Source organism: Anolis sagrei, chromosome 5 (genome assembly GCF_037176765.1).
Source record: "Anolis sagrei isolate rAnoSag1 chromosome 5, rAnoSag1.mat, whole genome shotgun sequence".
Lineage (NCBI taxonomy): Eukaryota > Metazoa > Chordata > Lepidosauria > Squamata > Dactyloidae > Anolis > Anolis sagrei.
This window is the reverse complement of record NC_090025.1, coordinates 132,772,345-132,789,800: the sequence shown is the minus strand read 5'-3', so window position 1 is coordinate 132,789,800 and position 17,456 is coordinate 132,772,345. Positions and strand designations below refer to the sequence as shown.

At 38.4% G+C, this 17,456-nt stretch overlaps 1 protein-coding gene across 10 annotated transcripts in view; it reads left to right on the top strand.

Annotated features, from left to right (window-relative positions):
- The window catches only part of FOXP2 (forkhead box P2), a 402,068-nt gene that overhangs the window by 142,272 nt on the left and 242,340 nt on the right, over window positions 1–17,456 (top strand). For 2 of the 10 annotated variants that reach the window (XM_067469058.1, XM_067469060.1), the window contains exon 1: window positions 3,095–3,411. The exons of 7 other annotated variants lie outside the window; for them this stretch is intronic. The gene's annotated coding sequence lies outside the window, so the exon portion shown is untranslated. Of the gene's footprint in view, window positions 1–3,094; window positions 3,412–17,456 lie in introns of those variants that run through there. One more of the 10 variants, XM_067469062.1, reaches the window with a different exon arrangement.

Below are 17,456 nucleotides of genomic sequence, written 5' to 3'. Positions count from 1 at the left end.
TCGAGACCACCCCCGCTAGCTCAGGTAGGGAGACTGTAGTGCAGCGAGGTGGACATTACGCTAGCAGAATCCCTATTCTGTCCCGGTTACCCACCCTCAGATGGACGCATTCAAAATTTGTTGACTGCGGGATGGGGCCCCTGGTCAGAGGGATAGAGTCTCTATAGACCACTGCAACCCTGCCTCCCCGCCCTCCGGATCTCAGCTGATGCTGCACAGAAAAACCTGGTGGGCAAAGCTGGGTCAAATTCACGCCTCCAGCTTCGTCCAACCAGGTCTCCGTGATGCACGCCAGATCTGCCCGCTCATCCAGGATTAAATCCTGGATGAAAGTTGTTTTTCTATTGACAGACCTGGCGTTCAACAGCACCATCTTCAATCCAGAGGGACCGCCATCCTGGTTACACCAATTTACCATATCAGGAGACCGGTTTGGAATTACTAGTGTAGTTATACGACCCCTAGGCCGAATTAATGGTCTCCTTTTCCCGCATCTCCCCTTCCCCACCACCACTTCTATGGGGACTCCTCGGCTAGTTGAACACCTCGCCTCCTCCATGCCTCATTCCAAGTCCATAACCTTAATTTGTGTTTCATTATTGGTTGTTTGGTTTGTTAGGATCTTACTTTGCCATGTTCTTCCATTCCCTTTATCCCCCTCCCTCACCTTATTATTTCCCACGACCTCCAGCCCACTTCGTCCCTTGTCCCTTTCACAGATAATTAACACCAAGGACAATAAATATAGAGGAATAGGGAACCACATGGGTAGTGGTGGTAGACACTTCAATAGAGTTTACAATGTCAGAAGTGCAATAGTCGTCGCAATCACGTGCAAACTGAAGCAGTTCTTAAAGTGCAAGGTCTTAAAGTGCAAGGGAAAAACCAGAATCTAGCACTAAGTGCTATCTAAAGTGCGGCATGGAGGGATTAGTATAAATTAAAGTGCTGAGTTGGATAGTTAGCAGCAAGTAGGGCAAAGAGAAGCAATAAAGTGCTACGCTAGGCGATTCGTAAACAATTCAGCCCTTAAGCTAGTCTGCTGTAGCTTAGGTTCAGATGTTATTGGTAAAGATATTGGTAAACAGATATCATTGGTAAGGTTATTGTAGTTCACAGATGTAAACGATGGATGGCTGATGTAAATCAGTGAATGGTTCTCGTTAGTCCTTCCGGAGATAGTCTACACAGGTGGCAGGTCAGCAGTGTTGGTCAGCACAGTTGGTCCACACATGGCCTGGTCTGCACAGTCGGTCAACACAAGGGTCGGTCTGCACAGGTGGTTGGTCAGCACAGTTGGTCAGCACAGTTGGTCCACACACAACCTGATCCGCACAGTCGGTCAACACAGGGGTCGGTCTACACAGGTGGTTGGTCCTCGCAGTTGGTCAGCACAGTTGGTCCGCACAGTTGGTCCACACACAACCTGGTCCGCACAGTCAGTCAACACAGGGGTCGGTCTGCACAGGTGGTTGGTCAGCGCAGTTGGTCAGCACAGTTGGTTCACACAAGAGCCGGTAACACAGTTGGTCTGTCAGCCTGTCGAAGTCGAGCCATTCAGCAATGGTAGGCTGGCCAGGCCGGAAGAGGCCAACGAGGTGGAAGGGGGTCGGTCAAACGTGAGGCCCCTAGGACCAGCAAGGTAGATAGCAGTTGTTTTTAGGATCCCTTGCTGAACATGAATGAACCATGAAACACAAAAAAGGGAGAAATGAGAGAAGCCTGCCTCTCTAGCCATCTCTGGTATGCATTTTAAAGCACAGATTTATAGGTTTGACCACAAAACAGAAATCATAAGATATGTTGAAGCAAATGAAAAAACACCCTTCCTTCACCCCTATAAATAAAAAATAACCCTAGCTGCTATTTGTTTTATCAGAACTACTTTACATAATTAAATCATAATTTAAAATACTAGGGTATCTATGTGTACGTATGCCAGTATGTTTGTCTGACTGTTTGTACCACAAAAGCTGTTGCTAATTGAAATGGCCGTTTGTAATGTCACTGGATTGGATGTTGCTAGGTGAAGTGGTCCTCTGTGATGTCACTGGGAAAGAGAGGTGACATGTGTATAAGAGGAAGGGAGGAAGGGAGGAAAGAGCCACAAAGAGAGCCTGCCCTTTCCAGAGTGTTATGGTGGAGGCATTGTGAGATATGAGAGGAAGGGAGGGAAGGAGGGAGGGAGGGAGGTAAAGAAAAGGAGAGGGAAGGAGGGGGGAAGGACAAAAGAAAAAAGAGGGAAGGCAAGAACAGAAAGGAAAGGAAAAAAGATATTAAGGGAGGGAAGGAAAGAAAGGGAAAGAATGAATGAAAATAGGCAGGCAGGCAGGCAGACAGTCAGTAGTCCCATGACACCATGCAGACACTGAGTATATATGCTAGTGTGTTATATACTACTTGAAATCTTAACAGGAATTCCTGTAGTTCTCATTTACAAGTATAGTTTGGTTCATGTGCTTAGATCCAGTTTGTAATTCCAAACAGAATAAGCCAATTGATTCAATTGCTGGATGTTATGTCAACATATAAATCCCATCCATTCAATGGATCTGTTCTGGTTCTGGAATGTCCGTAGGATTTTACACCATGGTCTTACATTCCTATCCTGTGCATGTTTATTTAGATGTGCTCAATTATGTTATTCCCAAAGAACTGTAGTCAAAGCTTACTGTCAAGTGAGTGCACATAGGACTGCAGCTGTACTCTTAATAAATGTCTCTACTTGAAAGCAAGGTGTTTCTCCTTTTTAAAATATATTTTTATTTATTTTAAAATAGTTCAGTAAATTTGGTATACTGCAGACACATAATATTCAATACAATATACAATACTGTTTTTCAGTCAGTGGATTTTGCCACCAAATAAATGCAATGACTATTATGATTCTCAATTATATTGTAACAACTTTAATGATCTTTTTCCTTTCCCTCACTCACAATTCTAATAAATGCAAAATATTTTAGTCCAGAAGAATAACAACTTCTGTCCGCTTGGACAAAAATAGTTGTCATTGGAATGGCATTTGTGTCTGTCCATCTTTCTCCGATGGTGAGTGCTTTTGCTTTACCACAGGATGAATTCCTATTTAGCTACATTCCTTCCTTTGGAGGGTTGAAGAGGCAGCTTGCCAAGGACAGCATGAAGAAACACGCTGGGTTAGTCACTGCTTTCAAACTTGGTCCCTCTGTTGTGTGCATACTGTTTTCCAATGAAAATCTGTGCACTTAAAAGTAACCACAGCTTTTAAAGCGAATATTACCTCTTCATGTATAAATAGGAAGTGCTTGTGTGGAGTGGTAGTATTCATAATGCAGCTGATGAAAACAATGCAGCAGAATATTAGAATAGTTTTATGTTTTTTTCCTGACATGAAATTGCTTGGAAAAAGAGAAGCAGCAACAGGAATAGGTAAGTCCTTGTGAATATGTACATCTAGACATTCATTCCAATGGTGGAATGGTTAATGAAGAAGTAGAATTGCATGCATTTGAAAAAGTTCCGAGAGTGGTAAATATTTTCTCTGTAAGGATTCTGGTGACTTCTTAGGTGACTCGAATAAGTGCAAACCATTTTGTTGAAAATGATTCACATTTTCTTTTTAAAATAGAGGTTGTGAAATACTTTCCTAGACATGCAGGTGAAATTTGACTTTTAAGTAGATAATTTTTTGTAGTGCTGTCATTCCCAAGCCAAGTATTTCTTCAAACACTGGAAAGCTCAGTTGCTACCAGTTCATAGTATGTAACATGTACTAGAATGGTGGTTCGGAGTTTTCTTTCAAATATATGCTAATGAATAACTATCAGGCCAGAAGGAAGAATATAAAAATAATGTAATCGGATGGTAGAACAGAACTGTGTATGAATGTCTCCAGGGATCCTCAAACTTTTTAAACAGAGGGCCAAGTCACAGATCCTCACTGTTGGAGGGCCAGATTATAATTTGGAAAAAAATTGAATGAATTCCTATGCACATGACATATATCTTATTTGTAGTGCAAAAAACACTTAAAAACAATACAATAATTGAAATGAAGAACAATTTTGACAAATATAAACTTAATAGTATTTCAATAGGAAGTGCGGGTTTCATGTTTGCTGATGAGATACGATTGTTGTTGTTGTTGTTGTGTACATTCAAGTTGTTTCAGACTTAGGTTGACCCTGAGCGAAGGCCAGATAAATTACCTTGGAGGGCTGCAAAGACTTGGGTAAGATAGCCAGCAATCACTAAATAATCACAATGCAATTCTAATATTTTATCTTAGAAAATACGATCAACATTAAATGAGGCAAGATGAAAATTATGAAGATGCAAATAGCAATCAATAAAACCACCTGTTTGAGGACCCCTGGTATAGATAATGGATAGGATTGCACTGGCCCATGTATATAAACATTATAGACTTGTTTCATTTTTTTAATGATTTTGTATATAAAATATATAGTAAGAGAGGAATTAAAAACAAGTATATTAATTAAAAACAAGTATATTAAATTCAGTGTTTAATGCCTTTATCTCAACTCAGATGTTCTCTTGAGTGTTTGAGACCATTAGCAACATTGTTCAGATTTCTGTGTTGCCTCCTCTTCTGATGCATGCAAAATATTTCCATTTCTATCTTGCAAAGTTTATCCAGATGTCAGATAAGACAAGTACAGTTAGCACTAATCTTCAGACTTTTTACATTCCCAGCACAACTCAAAATTTCAAGTCACAGTGCATCTTCTGAATTGAGCGGTTTTGTGTTATACAAAAGCCAAAATTTACAGTACCCGAGTAGGATTTTGCTCCTCAATACAACCCTAGTTTCAGATAAACTTATATCAACAATTCAGCATGCCCAGTTTTGCTTCATGGAATGATGAACTTGGACCCTGTAGGGAGAATGAAAAGACTTGGGTAAGATAGCCAGCAATCACTAAATAATCACAATTCAATTCTAATATTTTACCATAGAAAATATGATCAACATTAAATGAGGCAGGATGAAAATTATGAAGATGCAAATAGCAATCAATAAAACCACTTGTGTCTTAAAGTTATACCTAAAACAGTATTTCACATCATTGTAACAAAGCTGCTTCATTTTCCATTTCTTCCCCCAGTTAATTTGATAAAGCTCTGTTCCAAGATTTGTTTCAAGTGCATATTTTGGTTGGTGACAGATTATTTTGTTAAGTAAGCAGATTCCATATGTAGCATTAGAAAATCTTTGTGTGACTTGATATTTTCCTATTAGGGTAAGACATTCTCTAATGTAAAGAGGATGTCTAAAATTATTTACTGGTTTTACTGTGCCAAGCTGTGATTGTTTAGTCTGCTAACACTTTCACTAGCATGTATTCTGGGGTCGCGGTTACTTATTTTCAAAGCAAACGCTAAATCCAAGAAGACATTGCTTTTCAATCATCCCCTTTCTGGCAGGAGGAATTTGATGTGTGTTTTTGTTCAGTGTTCATTCAGTATTTCTACTGTAGTTGTTGAAATCCATACTTTATATGATCTCATTGTACTGCCTGCACTTCATTAATGACTGACTTTGTTTGGGGCTTAGGAACTGAAATATTTTTCATATGACATTGCCCTGTAAGAGTACAGTGCGCCAGCTGCACAAACCACAGACCATCTGATTTTGTGGGTTTGGAGGGTGTGAAAAGTTCAGTTCCTCAGACGAAAGCATATGTCTACATTACATCTTACGGAAACGGAACTACTGTAGACTAGAAAAAATGTGCACAATAGTCTTGATTCACAGAAAATGAGTAATACAAATTACAGGAACAGAACTTTGTTTTGAAGTTTTGGTGAGCTGGCATTGTTGATTTTTGAATCATTATGCTTTCAATTATAAACCTGTGGAATTCTTTATTTTATGTGAAACCTTAGCAAATCCTTAAATAATATGAAGTATAACTTTAATAGGGCATGAAAAACAGAAGAACCAAATTGTCCTGTCTATATTGACTTGATTAGGTCACACAACTTCAAGGGAATCAACCCACCACCCCCCTTGACTACAAGGAAATTTTAAGTGCTTATGCTGTGCAGATGGATCATGAAATATCACAAGTATGGAATGCAAGTACAGATTTGAGGTTTTGTTTCAGAAGCTACCAGTTGTTTTGTAGGCTCATTGCTACTCTACCTTTTACCTTTTGGAATTTGAAGCTATGCATTGCACAACTGCCCAACATTGAATGAGTTTCCTTTTCATCATTGGAGAAGATGGTGGATTTGTTTTGACAATTAAGTTGTCTTACTGAACAATTTTAGGGCCAAAGCAATTGAGATATAGTTATGGTAGTGTAGAAAATGGGAACTAAAATAATTGTATACTATCATTTTATAATATTTAGAGTATATTAGTCTTATTTTACAGCCAAGAGCATTGATTGATCAGTGGATCCTTGACCGGAATTAAATAAGTATGCAGAAGTTTCCAATATCTTCCACCACCAGAGACAGGAAATAACCTCTCCCCCATTGTGGTTGTGTCTTCCACCACCATTGCCAGAGGCCATGTGGGTCATGTACAGCTGTTCTGGTAGATTGAAATGCTGTACAGTGCAAGTTGAAATATACATTTAACACACTGCCCGATAAGGAAACTTTCAGTAAATTGACCAGTCTTGGAATTTGGTTTAAAATGGGATTGCAGTGATCATACAACACTGAATAGCTACAGTTCAGAGGCACTAAACATGTAATGTTAAATTGAAGTGTCATTTTGTGGACACATGTGATACCTGTGAATGTTAATGCTTTGCCAGATTTACCGGGTGAGGGTCGTTGCGATGTTGGGCGCCCTCTTCCTGGACATGGAGCTGGCAGGGGCTTCTTCCTCCCAGAAGCCCCTGGCATGGTGGGAAAGTTTCCTGCCATGGGGTCAGCTGCTTCTTAAGGCTGATCCTGGCTGAGTTCAGGCACTGGATCTACTTTGTTGATCCATCCCACCCACCCGGCATCATTGTTATGTTTGGTTTCTTGTTAAGACTTTTTACGTTTTTGGTTTCATTTTATAACTATTATGTTTTGTTTTTCATCACAACTTCAGGTTGGTGTGTGGCATGGGCCCTGGATCTGGCTTGCTTGTCCCCCCCCTACAAAAAGAGGGGGAGTGTCCGGTAGTTACCGGGAGTGCAGCATAATCGGGCCCGGTATTGTGCTGGCAGCACCCTGGCATGGTAAGCGGTATCGGTCAGCAGCAGGTTGCCCAATCCCTGATCCAGGACCCATGCATGGCAGCCAACCTTTTTTCCTGTAATCAATAAACAAGTTGTGGCCAGTTTGCATCCTAAAACAGTGTATGTGTTATCTTGGTCTTGATGGCAAGAGGTTTGTCACCCATACACACGCAAAGTGATTTACATAGAGTGAAACTGCTAACCACAAGAGGTTTTGGAAACCATACTAATTTACAATCACATTAATTATTCCAGACTTTGCTACTTCTATTGTTCAAAGCATGCTGGGGGCTTTGAACAAGAAATATATGCCAGAGATGCTTCCAGATAATGATTTTCTATGCAGGAACATTTCTCAAAGAGGACATGGGAAACTCTAGAACTACAGGAGAATGGACTTATGAAGCCATGTATGGCCTCCTATTTGCACTACCCTGTCCCTGGTGTAGAACCACTGAGTGATTGAATGTATAAGACATATGAACAGTTAGATTGTGCAAGTGGAGTTGACAACCCCATGGCAGTTTCTCACAACAATCTACCATGCTGGTCTATAATTTGTTTCTTTACTTTATAAAATATGAGAGTGATTGACAAAACGTCCAATTTTCCTCAGTTAGACAGTCATGACAAATGACTGTCTAACTCCCACAAAATTGTGAAAAACTTATTACACAAACTTTGTACACACCGTTTTTCAGTTAACATGTACTATACGGTAATATACAGTTGTCCCTCCATATCCACAGATCTTGTATGCATGGATTTAACTTTCTTGCTTGAAAATATTAATACTCTTGCAACCCAAAAGCCTAAAAAGCAGAACTTTATTTTTGCATTTCATATATAAGGGAAACAATTTTATAATGGAAATAAAACATTGTATCCATGGGGGTCCTGGAACCAAACACTAACAGATACCAAGAGTCTACTGTATGTTATGATGAGAAAATGGTCCCAAAAGAGAATACATGTCTGAAAAGACATTAATGTGATTGCAGCTTGGAGCAGCATTTAGCTAGGTATTGAGGTTATATCATAGTTAAGGGAAGTAAAGAGCTTCTTATTCTGAAGAAGAAATGGTACCTCAGTATGGCAAGATAACTCATAAAGAAACTCCCCCATTTTTTTGCTTCATACAAGAGCAACAATAGTAGTGTTCTTCTCTCAGTTTTACTAGGAAACTAACATGGCTATCTTTCTGGAAAGAGCAAAAATGTTTTGTGCAAAGGGGAGAGCCACTGTAAACAAATGTTGTATTTCAATGAACAATGTCTTAGTGCAAATTATGCAAATGATGACCAAAAATGTGGGAAATAACTGAAAACAGTGCTGATGTTCTTGCAATCAAATCCCTCAGGGAGAAAGCTTCTAAAATATTTCATCTGTGAGAACAAAATTTACTTGGTTTGAATGGTGAACGATTGTGCGGTTAACCTTTAATGCTAGAATTACAGCAGTGGTTGTGCCTTCATACTAGACCAATGGTTCCCAACCTGTGGGTCCCCAGGTTTTTGGCCTACAACTCCCAGAAATCCCAGTCAATTTACCGGCTGTTAGGATTTCTGGGCATTGAAGACAAAAACACCTGGGGACCCAGAGGTTGAGAACCACTGTACTCGACATTCAACACTGATGTCCAGTTGCACATACTATGGTAAGAAAGTGAATAAACATAGTCCATAATTAATAATTTCATATTACTTATATATATATCTGAATGTTTATATAAACATGATGCTTTGATCCAGTTTGTGCCGCATTTTGGAAGATAATGTAGTAAACAGAGTGAAAATGAAAGAAAAGCAAACATGAAAGCTTGTTAATCTTTTTTTTTTAATCTCAGAATGAATTCTTTCCAATACCCTTTTTATTTGTACTTTAATAGGAGATTTGATTGTGCTTTATAATATATACTTTAAAATGCAAAATGGCAAAGTGCTATCTTGAAACTGCTAAGACTCATCATTATTTTGAAGTCACTTAATATGGTAGTTTATTGAATACACCAGGAAATACTTTATTAATTACATTTCGCCATGCTGAAGCACTTTGGAGGAATCCAAGTGGAATTCTGTTCTAAGCATCAGTTGTCTAATTGTCCCCAGACAGCAGTTGATAAGCATATCAACCAGAGCATTATTTGGTGATATACTGGCTACTGTCATAATTGAACTCACATCAGATTTATTCCTTAGTTTCTCTACAGTAGCTTTCAGTGCTGAACCACAAAACCATGTGGTAAGATATAAAAATCTTATGCCGTTGGGAACTGCTAAGTTGAAAATCAAGAGAAAATTACTTGTGAGCACATGCTGCCAGGGTTCCTTCAAATTAGGTTCAATTGTTAGTCCCAACTAGAATAGCTTTTGCAAGTCAACACTTAGGTATGTTGAGTTGTTTCAGTGAATCTACTATAGTTTGAACTAACAATTGGATTCAGGCCATTATGCTTTCTACAAATCATCTGTTAAACAACTTGCATTTGATTCTTGCTCTCTCAAGTCGTGATCTTTTGTCTACAAAGCAAAATTCAGAAATAATCAAGGAGTTCTTTTCCTATTTCTCCCTTGAAGAGCAGATTTTTGAGTGCTCATGCTCACCACACACAAAGAATATGTGTGGTGAGCATCTTTCTGTTTCTCTTGAACTCTTTGTGAACAGCAGACCAGAAAACTTTACACAGTATCTCTTTAACAGCTTTTAGCATTATGTTTTCTTTAATTTTGTTAAACTCAGGGAGATAGCATTTCCATTCATAATGTCAGTGCATGTGCTGGGAGGGGGGAATGTTGCACTTATCCTACTTGTTTGTGGAGTGTCTTTTATCTTTAGCTTCATCTGTAACTGTGGTCAGCAATTTCTGAGGCTGTAAAAGTAATGTCTTCTAACTAGGGAGAAATACACATCACCTGATTTGCTTTGACAATGAGCACTGAGTAGATTCTTCCTTTCAGTGCTTGACATTTGCTAGATAGGAGTTATGCAAGTCTTCATTAAGGTTTCAGGCATTCTCATGGTGGAAGACCTGGAAAGTTGCCATTTCTGATTAGTCTTATGGAGCTCCATACTCTGACCAACTGTTTGGCCTTAGTCCCAGTGTCAGTGCCAGGAACTATGAATTTAAGTTCAGAGTAAGCTTTTGGTTTTTCCACTGGAGTCAAATCTTTGCCTTTCAATGGATGTTCCTTCCAGTAGTTTGCTTTTTAAACGTATGTGAACATTTCTTTTTATTCCATGACAGGGTCAGAGCCACAAACATAAACCTCATTGCAGTTCAGTAACCAGTCATGGGGCCCTTCTGCACAGCAATATAACCCAGAATATCAAGGTAGAGCACCCACAATATCTGCTTTGAATGCATTATCTAAGTCCACACTGCCATATAATCCAATTCAATGTGAATTTCATACAACTGTATGGAAGTTACTGTCAAGACCTAGAAGTTACTGTCAAGACCGAGAGCAAGTTAACTTCAGCAGGGTAGAAATCTGAAATTTGCTCATCTCAATTTCTTGTTTTATATGAGAAATTGGGCTAGAATGACATTAGGTTAGAATGAGATAGAAGATAGAAATTCACACAAAAAAATCAGGCAGATAATATTGAAGGAGGCAGTGGTGGAGATTTAATCCAAGGAGGAAAGCTTGGTATTAATGTATATCATTCTTGGGCAATTGCTAGGTCCTTAAGCATTTTGATAAAGCTCTCTGTTGTTAATATCTCTCCTTTTCCTTGTCATCATGTTGCAATCTAGTCTGTTGCAAAAAATAAAATGGCAGCTTCATTGAAATGATAGTTATGCCGGATGCTACTTCTGCTGTAAGGTGAGCCAAATGGGGGACTAGTGAGTAGGGGGTACTTCCAATTGACACTTTGACAAAATCACATGGAACATAGAACCAGCCCCAAACCAGGTGCTTGTTATAGGAAGATTGGCTGGGAAGTACTGTTTTATGCATGAATATCAAGATATTTGCTATGTTGAGATCTTAATTTGCTTAATTCTCTACAGTTTCAGCATACATGATGCTCCAAATGGTTATGATATTTCCACTGCACTAAAAGCCCTTAGTCTGTTCTATTAGTTTCTTAAAATATTTTGGGAAACTCAAATGGAACTGGAGGTCAAAGAATTTATAATTTAAAATATATTCTCTGTGCTGAAACTGCTTCATGTTTTTCCTCTGATTGACCAGCTCTATATGTACTCTGTATAGTTGACCAGCTCTATATGACTCAGTACTTGCAGTACTGATTTTTCCATCCTAAGATTTTAGAATTCATTTAATCTCTCTATTTCAAAGAGCTAGTTTTGTAGGTACCATTAGAGAGTAGAAAATTCACCATGTAAATGGACATAGTTTGTGCTGTTTTACTTACTTAGGCGATCCCTCGTTGTCCGAGTAAGATGGTCCTCCAAGTGCGGTATCCTGGCGGTGGGTATGTAGGTGACTGTTGAGCCCTATTCTTGATTCACATGTTTTCCTGCAGTGAGGGCATTGGTTTCCAGGTGAAAGGTGGTCCTGGTTGGGGTTGGCTTGACGTGCCTTCCTCTTGGCACATTTCTCTCTTTCGCTCTCCATTCATTCCTCTTCAAGTTCTACAAATTGCTGGTCACAGCTGACCTTAAACTAGAGTGCTGAAGGGCCAGGGCTTCTTAGTTCTCTGTGTTTATGCCACAATTTTAATGGTTGGATTTGAGACCATCCAACAATCCATTTTCTGTTCTTGAGTTTGGAGTAGAATAGTTGCTTTGGGAGATGGTGATCGGGCATTCGGAAAATGAGGCCGGTCCAGTGGAGTTGATGGCGGAGGAGCATCACTTCAATGCTGGTGGTCTTTGCTTCTTTCAACAGACTGACATTTGTCTGCCTGACTTCCAAAGAGATTTGCAGAATTTTTCAGAGGCAATGCTGATAGAATCATTCCAGAACTTGCATGTGACATCTATAGATAGTCCATGTTTTGGAGGCATATAGCAGGGTTGTGAGGACAATAGCTTTATAAACAAGCTATCAAGAAATAGCATATCACCACATATTACTTTCTTGTTCACTAATTTGGCAGCACTGAAAGGCAGGATTGTTACTTACTTTATTATGTTCAATTACCATGGGCACGGCTGTCCATAATATATATTTTAATGCTGTTTAGAAGTTAAGAATAAGTCATTGTTTTAAAAAACAGATCATTTTTTGAGATGCTGAAATATCTATAGCAAAGTTTTTAAAGCTGTTTTAATACTACAATCTAGTACGCGTTTTCTGTTGGTAGTATTTTTTATATAAAAAAGTCTTAATTCTCAGTGCTGTATCCAATTTTCTGCTTATGAACAGGACAATTCCTCACATCTCTTCCTCCTGTGTCCCTGCCTTCTCCTTAAATATCAACTGCATGATTTCTGTGGATTTCTATCTTCTCCTTCTAGCCTCTTCTGGTTGGTCATGAAAGTCAAACATATATAAAACAACTAGGAATATGTGTATGGTGTTGGGTAGACATAACAATGATTGTTTTTGCAAATGAAATTATCAAAAAAAGTTTCCAAATAGGGAAAAAAGTGCATGGAGGTTGATGATTTTTTTTTTACATTATACCTTAAACATCACTCATTCTTACCAGTAATGAGAAAAATACCATACATTAAATACATTACATTACATTAGAATACCATATGTTTTTGATTCTATGACACTCTCCCCCCCCCCCCCCCATATTATCAACTCTAAAAATGGATTGCATCCTAGAATTCTGTTGGTGATACTGAAATTAGTAATCTTCTTATAATCAGTGGTGTTTTAGAATTGAAAAAATATGTTATGTCAGCATTTTTATATCCACATCACCAGCCATCAATGCATGCATGAAGAATTTCGTGTGTTTAGAGCAGACATGGGCAAACTTTGGCCCTCCAGGTGTTTTGGAATTATGGAAGGTGAGGTCCAAAACACCTGGAGGGCCAAAGTTTACCCATTTCTGGTGTATAGGACTTCTTTAGATCCAGTGAATAATACAGAGAATTTCTTACTTTTCTGAATATATTTCCTACATTTCTAAACAATGACTTCTTGAATGCCAGATTAGTATGGTATTTAATTTTTTATTGTTTATTTTGGTGGGTAGGTAGATTCAGTCAATGAAGCCATGTCCCTGTCCTGAACAGATCTGGTGACTTAGAGACATCCCATTCATAGGTGGAAGTTGACTTGATGGCAATTAACAATAAAGAATTCACGTCTCTTAGTATTACATATTTTATATTTCTGCTTTCTAGCAAACTGACAGGTGTAGCATATATTGTGAAGAAGAAAGTGATTCTTCTCTGAATTTCAGAAAGTCTTCTGGAAATATTGATACATACTCTATCAGTCTTTTCTAGAAGAGTTGTGAAAATTGGAAATTTATCATAGAACAAATCCATTTCCCCCAGTCTTCGTAGCTAAACCAAAACCTGTGTTTATCAGGAGAGGAGAGATTGAGAGTGGAATGGAGATTGTTTGTAGAGTTGTGAAGGGGTTCAGACAAACCTAAAAAACCAGCACAACTTCAATTTAGTACAACTGCAGTTCTGAAGAGCAGAGTCTGGTTTACTCACTCCTGAGACTTTCTTAAAGCCTTAGAGTGCAGCAGCAGTAGGAAGAAGCATCCTTCTCCAACAACACTGAAGGAGGAGAGAAGGGGCTTGTTTTAGAGTTCCATTCCTAGGACAATCTGAAACTATCAATATTTTAGCAGCCAAAAAAAAAAAAACCACTCATTGAGGCAGTGGGAGGATAGTATGTCCTTAAGGTTTGGAGATATGGGGCTTATCATTTTTTGCAAAATACAATGGAACCCTCACTAGGACAGTGTTGAGATGTTGCTCAGAAGGGAAAATGTGTACATACTATAATCCAGTAGGACATTAAAATGATATGGGAATTGTCTCTGTAGAATTGTTGAACAATTTTTTAAATTCTTCCAAGTTCAATTTTTTTTATAAAAGAGAAATAAAACACCAGATCTTGAAAGTACATGGACATTTTAGAAAGGATTTTCAACCACTGATCTTTCAGAAGTGTTTGTACCAAAATATTAGAGATTCTAGGGTGACATGAGAATGTGTGTGTGTGTATGAGTTTGGTAATGGTGGTGGTGGGTATATGCTTGTATCCACAGGTGGTACACATATTCCCTCTCTTGACTGCAACCCTAGCCTTCTGTTTATGGCCAGTAAATACAGAGAGTTATTCTACGTGCTGGCACAAAAAATACGATATAATCTGGTACACTGTAATTAAAATGTTCTTGTGTGGTATATTTTACAATGTAAGCAACTCTCAGTTTGAAACGGAGAAAAAATAGTACATAATGTGGCACACATAGCAATAGATGTTAGATTACCTCAGTGGCAATTAATCTTTAAAGGGTGCTTAAAATAATCTATCTTGCTTAACTTACAAATCTCTTAATGTATAAATGGGAAAACTGCTGTACACCAGTTTGAACTGTTTCTTCATCTAGTCCCATTTCATCCGTTCTTCCTCTGTACTCATTTCCCAGCATCTAAATCAGAGTAATCTTCTGTTACTTGCTACCTAGTCTTAACAAAAAGTAGTCCTCAGCTCACTCTCTATATTACAGATCACTTTGGTCTTGTGATACTTGCACAGAATTTTCTACTTTTCAATGGGAATAAAACAACAATGGCAAATTGTTAAGAATTGTGATGCCATTGCTACCCTACTTATAACTTTGCCCAGTTCAGTTATGTTGCTATGTCCTTTGGCTACTTATTTCTAAAAGCATAGTATATATTTTGGACCATCCACTTTTTTGTATTGTGTGTAACTAAAATCTCAAAATGTGTTTTTCATTTGCATAAGACAACAGCATTTGGTATCTACCCCTTTGTTCCCTTTTTTCATCTTTGTCAACTGTGTATTGATAGTAAACAGATAGCTTTTACTTGGTTTCTATTTTATTTTAGTGTATGTGGAATACATTTTCTCCCCCCCCCCCCCCAAAGCATGACCATTCACAGTGCAATAATTTTCAATCTAATTACTTTCACCTGTTAAAATACGAACAAAAATCGTAGTGGTGGAAAGTATGTGTTGGCATGGAAAATTGTAACATACACTTTTAAAATATGTGTGCTGCATTTATTTCTAGGGAGCTTGTGTATGTGTTAATCTTTTTTCTTTTCTCAGAAACTTTCCTTTTGTTGTAATGCGATATTTTAAAAACTTGGTCCAAGATTGAAAGTACCACTAACAAATCATGTTAATATTTGGTTTTGCAACATACACCCAGTTTAATTACGTATCTGTAAATAGATATTTCTTTCCCAGTCCACAGTTTAGATGTACAAAAAACCCTCAAGTAAATGGTTAAAAGTTTTGGTGGAAAATTTGCACATAATAGCAACATAATAATTTAGCTAAATGAAGGACGGAGAACTTACAGAGAAAAGTTAGATGGATGTTGTCACTGAACCTTACTGAATCTGAAAAAAAAGATTATCTAATAGTTCTGCAATGTTTTTGAAGTATAGCCCGTGATCTGTTTGGAGAGAGGAATAGAATATGTGTTTTTAATTCTCTACATTTTCGTTATTTTTTGTTATTAGTCTTTATTCTGCCCACATTTTTACAAAACAAAAAAATTGGTTACCTATCATTGCCCCATGTGTTCACAGTACAATTTATGAAATACCAAAGGATGAGGTAATTCTGATAACATGTTCAGTACACTGTTCCTATATAGCAGCTGAAAGTTCATAAGCTGGTTCTTCCCTAGTTCTACATTTGGTCCTAGAGTTCTCCACAGTCTGGGTTTTGTTCAGTATGTTTGTGCTGTTAAAGAAAAAAAATGGGAGCCTTATTAATTACAAAGATAGAAAACCTAGTTTAATTATACATACTATCTAATCTTTGCTGGTTTTTTTCAGGCATGAACATTACATTGAAATCAGTGGAATAGACACATTTGTTTGGCCCAAGGGCAAGAATGCTACACCAACTTTTAAAATATTAGTGGAGTATGTTGGTTTTTTAAGCTCAAAGCTCAAATAATAATTACTTTGTTTAATTTTTAATTTTTGTCTCCATTAGTAGCACCAATACCTCGTCAGTACAATTGTGACATTTTAATACTGTTGTGCAGTTTTGATTAATGGAATCAAATCAAATCAAATCATTTATTTCGGTCATTGACCAGCACAGGAAATAGTCACATTTTCATACAAACTTGGTATGTTTGGTACATTAAAAATATAAATATATCTACTGAAGCACAATATGGGTGAGGGAGCAGAAGGGAAGGGGAAACAGGGTAAAAACATACAATGCCCAGATCCATCACCAAATTGTAGATTCAGAGAAGATGATTACTGGACACACAGTTAACTTTTGGGACTAGTCATTCCCTGATGGATTTTGTATGCTGCTGCACAGAACTTTGCAACATTGTAGGTTGTAGCTGAATTAATATCTGCAAGTAGCATGGAGGTATAAAATTGTCCTGAATGGCCTGGGTGCTTGTATAACAGAGGTAAGATAAGCCTGGCACGGCTACAGGATACCCCTGTAGAACGGGCACTGGAGGAGCACATGTTCTATTGTTTCTACATGACCCGAGTCATAGGGGAAGAGTCTCTCTGGGAAAGGGATCTTCTAATAGTGGCCTTCGAGTACAGCTGATGGGAGAGCATGGCATCGAGCTAGGGTGAAAGCCCTTCGATGAATGGGAACCTCTAAGTTTGTTAAATATGCCATAGGGGAGGCAAGATATCTGCTGTCTTCATTGATAAGGAAGGTTGGAACCGAGGCCAGAGCTAGTTGTTGCTCTGTGTCTGTGATACGTTGTTTAATCAGTGCTTTGGCTTGATTGTAATCCATAGTGAGTAGTAGACCTGGAGAAAATCCCAATGAGGAGATTTTTGATGCTACCGCCTGTTTCCATGTGGATTGGAAGTCATCCTTCATAGTTAGTGGGGCAAGACCAAAGGGTGCACGGGATAGTCTGAGCCAGAGGTTGAGTATGGCCACCCACACCCTGGCCTCCACTCTCATAAAGCCCGTCTCTAGTCGCAGGGTGGCATTAGAAACACATTTAGGGACTTGCAAGGCCGATCTCAGAAACTTTGACTGAACCAGCTCTAATGGGGCAAAACTGGGGAAGAGGCCCAGCTGAGCACCATACAAGAGTTGGGCTAATGACTTGGCTTCAAACAGCTTGAGCGCTGCCGGTATGAAGTGGCCCCCTCTTGACTTAAGATAT